Source organism: Lycium barbarum, chromosome 9 (assembly GCF_019175385.1).
Source record: "Lycium barbarum isolate Lr01 chromosome 9, ASM1917538v2, whole genome shotgun sequence".
Taxonomy (NCBI): domain Eukaryota; kingdom Viridiplantae; phylum Streptophyta; class Magnoliopsida; order Solanales; family Solanaceae; genus Lycium; species Lycium barbarum.
In genome coordinates this window covers 88,042,229-88,048,980 of record NC_083345.1, presented here as the reverse complement: position 1 = coordinate 88,048,980, position 6,752 = coordinate 88,042,229, and the positions used below count along the sequence as shown (strand labels likewise).

Below are 6,752 nucleotides of genomic sequence, written 5' to 3'. Positions count from 1 at the left end.
TGAAAAAATGAAATTGGCCAAAGCCTATTTCTTCGTACCCGCAACCCCCCGAACCACCCGAACTAATTTTCCCTTTTCTTCCCAAAACCAAATGAACCCCTATATAATTTCAATCTTTTTGTGATTTGGGTTCAGATCCCCAATGCCTCTCGTTCTCTCTCTTCTGTGGTTGCCAAAAACAGCAAATACGCAGGCCAAGCCTGCTATCTCCAGTCGCTTCTCGTCTAAATTGGGCAAGAGCAATTATTGCTCTTGCCCTCTCACACCGTCACCACCGTATCTCAACTCCGAAAAAGGATAAAATCTTTTCTCTTTCCTTTTCCTTTTTCTGCACAGCAAGGATGAGTTCTTAATGAGTTTTGTCTTATTCATGATTTTTCATTAGTTTTCGTTGAATCACAAGGATTCAAGAGGAATCCCTTCAAAACTAGAAGTCCCACATCGTTTGAAAACACGAAAATTGAGGGGTTCTATGTATAAAATCCCATGCCCTTCAAGTTGAACAAATCTTTTCGGAGCAAAAAACTCGAATATTTTAAGTCTCAACAAGGAATCCAACTTGAATTGGAACCCTTCCTTAGTTTTCTTAATTTTTTGGATTAGATTTAAAAGTTTTTATTTCTCTTTGTGTTTGTGTTGCTGTGTACAAGTGTGGAGGAGTTCATAAGATCCCCAAGTCCATTCTCGACCAAGGCTGCCCGAAAGAAAGGTAATTTTATTTTCTTTCATTTTATTTTTGCATTTTTTATGTGATTATGTGTTTTATGTGTGAGTTTGGTCCATTTGTTTTAGTTATTTATTGATTAGTTTAATTTGTGGTTATGTAGCTTACTTTGTTTACTGTTAGTTTAGTTGTATGATCTGCTAAAGAGTAATTAGTGTGGTGATCTTTTGGGTGGTTAGGAGAGACTTTATGTTTTTCTGTGTTTTCTAGTTAGGTTAGTAGTTTAAATATTTAGCTTAACACAGCAGCATTTCAATAACTTAGTCATGATCTATGTGATTAGGTAGTAATGTCATGATTGTTTAGAATAGTGGGCTTGTTTAAGTAATTATTGGATATGTATTATGCTTAACCAAATATATGATTGCATGTTTGGATTAGTTGGGGGTTGCTTCATATGCTTAATTTCAAGAAAAAACTGTATGGTTAAGCCCTGTGTTGAGCATCATTTAAATCTTTATGAGCTGTTTGAATTGATAGGTATCTGGATTCTATGTAGAGGGTAGAAAAAGGATCAAACAGTCTGGTACCATGAAGATATGTGTTTGTTTACTTCCAAATGCTTATGTATGTGTGAATAGTAATGAATATAAGCTAAGATAGGTTCTAGAAAATATGATTTAAGTTATAATATTCGTAGGATCTTATTCATTTGGCCCGTGTATGGATTATATCTTTAGCTAAGTTGACTGACATATGTAATTCTCATGTGAAACTTTCCAAATTCGTAAAATACATGTCAGAATATGATGAGTCAGATTTAGAACACATTTATAGAAATACCCTTATGTCCCTTTGGGCCAAACCTGACTTGGGAAGATGTTTAGAGTAGCTAAGGTATGGAGTGATTTCCTAGGGCCATAAGACTAAGAAGAGGCTTTGGGTAAAACATAATCAGCTTTATCTTAGTTATTCTACCTGTCGGGGTTCGTCCTTGCTGTCTCATAAGGCCATGGGACCCTCTACGAGTGTGTTTATGTGTTGAATTGAGAACCTACTAAATATCCCATGTAATTTGACTATGTACTCTCTGAGTATGAAACACTAAGTTGGCTAACCTCCTTGTTAAATTGGACATCTAAATAGTATAGAAATAAGATTCAAAACATAGAAGTAGAAAATGCATGACCTAATTTTTAGTTGCTGCTTGTGTTAATTTGTAGAACTTTAAGAACCGAAATTTGTAAAGAGTAAGGAGGTTTGCCCTGTTTGGTTATTGTTTTGAAGCATGAGTTGTGCCAGAAGCTTCAGGGTGTCTGAGTATGCTTATATAGGTCTGGATTTAAACTTGTTCTTGGGATTAAACAAGATTCATTAACTTGTCTCAGCCTTAATCCATAGTTAGTAAAACGTAGCATGAATTATGACCAATTTGCTTGAGTCTGGAATCTATTAATTTTTAACTAGTTCAGTGTACAATTTGGTGTCAATATGATAGAAAGAGATCTGTTAGTTCATGTTAAAATAAACAAGCATGCTTAATCACATATTGCATATGCATACCTTTTGTCGTTGTCAAGAAAAAAGCTGTGAAAATTATGCATGTGTTTCATCTCATCCCTTACATCATTTGTATACTGGATTGATGTGTCCCCTATCTTTTGTCTATGTTTTGTGTATTCCCTTCCTTCCTTTGCATAAAGAATTTGCTGCCATAGTCTAATGATACCCTTGAATCTTAATATGTGACATCTGGATATTGTGAGATATTGAAATTGGTGCATTTTTTGAGTAGTGAACATGTTTGGATAAGTAAGATCATATCATCTCATTTCCATTGTTTATGTTATGGCCTCATTTCCTTTAGGTAAGAGTAAATATGCATATTAATATACCCTGAATATACTTTCAGATAAACAGAGGTATACACATCCAATATACCTTGAGTATATAGAATGTATATTTATTGTATATCCTAGTATATTTTGAGTAAGTGTGATTATTTTACGAGTATGATAAGTATGGTTGTTCAAATATTTCTTCTTCTTCCTTTCTTAAGTTGATATCCCATGATATTACTAATATATAGAAATGGGAGTTGGGGTGGGACTAACACTGCACTAATTTATGATACCAAAAGTAATATGAATGGTACATTATGTTTGCCCATCTGTTTAGTACTGTACAATGTTTGACCTATTTCTGTTATAACACGTGTATGCTCTTTATTTTTAAGCAGAACACGTGCAATCCTCTTCTCTGCCTCTTCATTCCCTCTTTCTTTTTCCTCTTTTAATTCCTTTCAGTTTCCACTTTTTAACTACTCCCTCCGTTCACTTTTACTTGTACACTATTCCTTTTATAGATTTTCATTTTTACTTATCAATTTTCACATATCAAGGTAAGACAAAAAAAATTCCTGTTTTACCCTTAGCATTTATTACTCATTTCAAATCATTTTTCCAACTCCAATACAATTATACACCATTTAATAGGGGTATTGTGGTAAAATACCTATCTTAATCATTGTTTCTTAAACAACGTGAAAAGTCAAAACTTGACAAGTAAAAGTGAACGGAGGGAGTACAAAATTACCAATTAACTATGATAGGGTAAGTTCAGAGTTTTCCGATGTACAATCTCGATTGTTGAAAAATAAATTACACTCCTTAACTATGCTCCATCTTTTCTCATTAAATGCAAAAGTTGTGTATGGACTCTGATGCCTTATACTTGAAGATTCCGCGATTCTGTTTTTAACTTGGAGATGTATGTTAGTTCCTCTGATCGAGGCAGATCATTTCGATTGCGTGTGCTCATGGGTAATTTTAAAATTCATGAAATTCAATTGCATTTAGTTCTAAGACTTGGCAAGGTGAGGAATTGAAATTTTACTTCTATATAAGATGTGAAATTACCTCTCTTTGAGGGTAAAGTATTTAATTGTTGTGTAGGAAAGTGAGTTTTTAAGCATTTTCCTTTGGAAGGTTCTAAAAATTTATAAGCTGAAATATTAGGAGAGGAACTGCCGAGCCATTTGATGTTTTTGTGTTATAGTTTGAGCACCCCAGTATCGATATTATGTCATTTTTTGCATTGAATAGAGTATGCTTTAGTTGGCTTTAAAGATGGTTATGCATTTTGCTACTTAAAGTGCCCAATAGTAATTACATGTTGAGCTAATTTTATCGCATCATAGGTGGTTCATTTTGTCTCTTCCTCCAAGAAATGTATTTATATTCATGAATGTCCAGTGTATTTTTGACAAATTTTATTTATAAATATATCTATAAAAAAGTTATTTGTAAACATTTACACACAACTATTCAATACATCTTTTTCCTTTTGATATGGGAGGACTTAGCAATACTTACTAGACACCTGCATGCAGTGGGTTTTGGTTCATTATGTCTTCTAATTCTAAATATCAATTTTGAAGTTGGTATACATTACTCCTTCTATACCAATATACTCCTAATTTAACTGGAATTAGGAGTTGAGGGTGGAGATGAAAAAGGTACCCGGGCTCAAGGTTTTTTAACTAAAAATGACATGTTCATAGTTTAAAAGACCATAGCAGCAAATCAGTGATACTTGACACTTTATTTCTCAAATAGTTTAATATTCAAAAGAAGATACCGTAGGTTAAAGATTTCCAAGAAAAAATTTGATTGTGTTTTGAAAAGTTGAAGGACAATCCATATTATTCTTTGGAGTCTAATTGTGAACATTATTTTTGATCATATCATCGAAGGAGTGATAAAATGATGATTTGTGTCCTAAAGTAGAATACCGTTTCTGAAAAATGAATCTCTCTTTGACTATTTATGGTGTCAAAACCTTTCGTTCTTGATTGTGCTTGCTATCTCTAGAAGAATATGTGACTGTACAGAGGACAATGAAGAAGTGATAAGTAGAATGTGGAAGTGCGTAAGCGGTGCAAGGAAGTAAGATGTGGAGGTGTGTAAGTAATGCAGTTATGATATTTTATTATATCTGAAATATGTTTAATGCATTTCTTCTGATTCAGGTGTAGTTAGAAGTTTGGGGGGAAGAGCTCTTTGTGTAGTTACAGACTTAAAGCAGATGAACAACAACAAGAAGAGGGGTGATGAACGACGAGGGTTATGACACCAAATTGGTAAATCACTTAAAGTGGTTGGCACACGCTGTGAATGGCTAACTTACTTTCAAACATGACAGCTTAATTATAACAGTGCAAGTTAGCAGTGATCTTTAGAAAATGATCAAGCAGGTCTTCTGGTGAAGGTTCTACTTCTTTGACTAACTGCTTTTTTGATTTGGTTCATTGTGCCCCTGTTTTGATCATCTATTGATAGGTAACCCTATAGTGGAGAAATCCAACCTTTTGATTTAATTCTTTATATTTTGCTTTAATCGTCTACCGATAATGACTGATGCAGAATACAAAGGCATTTTGTTAGTAAGAAGGATTGTTATGCTGATTTGGAAGTTTTTGATCGCCTCAATGTTCTAGATTTATAGGTATAGATGTGTCATTTTCTTTTTAAGTTGCTTCAAATAATTTTTGCTTTAACGCGTGGAATCATTTATCGAGTATTAAACAACTCCAGATATAAACATGAAGATCACTATTTAATCATTTTAAACCTCTTATTTAATGGAGCAAAAACTGGAGGTAGTATATGAATCCTAATTGTTCCAAAATACATCGCATTCTGCTCTCTTGCTTTGTCGCTATTATATAAGTACTGTCAATTTCCCTTCACAATATTTTTTTCTCATGACCTATTCTTTATATCATTTCTGCAAATTTTTGTGTTTCATGGATACACAATGCAGATAAGGAGACGGCCTTACAAAAGACAAGAAGCAAAGAGATACAGTAGCAAATATATCCAAAAGAAGCAAAGAGATACAGTAGCTAATGTATCCAAAACATACTTTGGCATCAATATATCTGCAAATATGTATTAGTTGTGTAGTATCTTCAACATCTCTGTAAATATGATACCTGATGCAACTTTTATTGAATAACTGTTACTCTATACGTTCTTTCTATTATGGCATGTGCCACATCTGATAGCTGCAATCCAATTAGCTTTATGTTTCTCTACGTGCTAAATTTTTGTTTTTTTCTGTTCTTTACTGCTATCTTTCATGACCAAATGACTATGCAAAGCATCCAAAACTGACTACCGCTTGAAAATGTAAATTGAGCAGTCATCCCCATCTAGTATATATATATATATATATATTAGAAGTGGGAGTTGAGGGTACGGACATTGCATAAATAATTGTACAAGAAGCACTGAAAATTGTACAGTAGAATTAGGACGAACAGGGGTAAATAAATCAATTTTGTAATATTTTGTTTATGTCCCAGCTCACTCTACAATGAGCACGTGTTTGTCAGACGATTACTTTGCCCTTAATGCTACACGTGTTTAGTGGTTCGAAAGCTGGCATCCTCTCTTTTGAGGCTTTCAGTTAGATTTTCTTTCTAATTCTTCCATTTGATTTCCAAGTTGTTTCTACATGCATTCCTCTGATTTGTTCATCCATACCTGTAATTTTAAGAGTCCGGAACCAAAATGACCCAAAAAAAATTTTTTTTGAACCAAAATACCCAACAAAAAAAAAGTGACATAAGTACCTTTAGCGCAGTATTTTACTGCGCTTAAGCACTTAACTGTGACGGAAATACTGCGCTTAAGCACTTAATTGTGACGGAAAATACTGCGCTATAGGAGTCCACCATTTTTCCAAAACAACCACTTATTACATTTTCACACTTTTTTACGTAGTTTAGCCGTATATTAATCGTGCTTTGAGACTCTGGAACTTCAATAATTTATATAGAACCCTACTTATATTTGTACGATTAATAAGGTAGGTTCAATACTTCAAGGATACGCAAAAGTTTGGATTGTCGTTTTAATGGTTGAAAAGTGCTCGAAGTCCTTTTTTGTTTGAAGACTTGTAGTCATTAGCTTTACGTTATTTATCTTTTAGGGTTTCGTGTTATTTTTAAATTAATGTTAAACTTTATTTCGAATGTGTCACTTTTTTTTATTATCAATTTAGGATGTGAAACTATAAACAA

General features: G+C 33.4%; 1 long non-coding RNA gene across 2 annotated transcripts; it reads left to right on the top strand.

The window, feature by feature from the left end:
* The first annotated feature begins 720 nt into the window (after positions 1-720).
* Positions 721-5,696, top strand: LOC132609071 (uncharacterized). Of its 2 annotated transcripts, XR_009570663.1 has the most exons (3): positions 721-4,933; positions 5,089-5,170; positions 5,489-5,696. It is a non-coding gene; the product is annotated as an uncharacterized LOC132609071 (long non-coding RNA). The 2 variants fall into 2 exon arrangements; XR_009570664.1 differs by having other exon boundaries at positions 721-5,170.
* Positions 5,697-6,752: the final 1,056 nt, after the last annotated feature.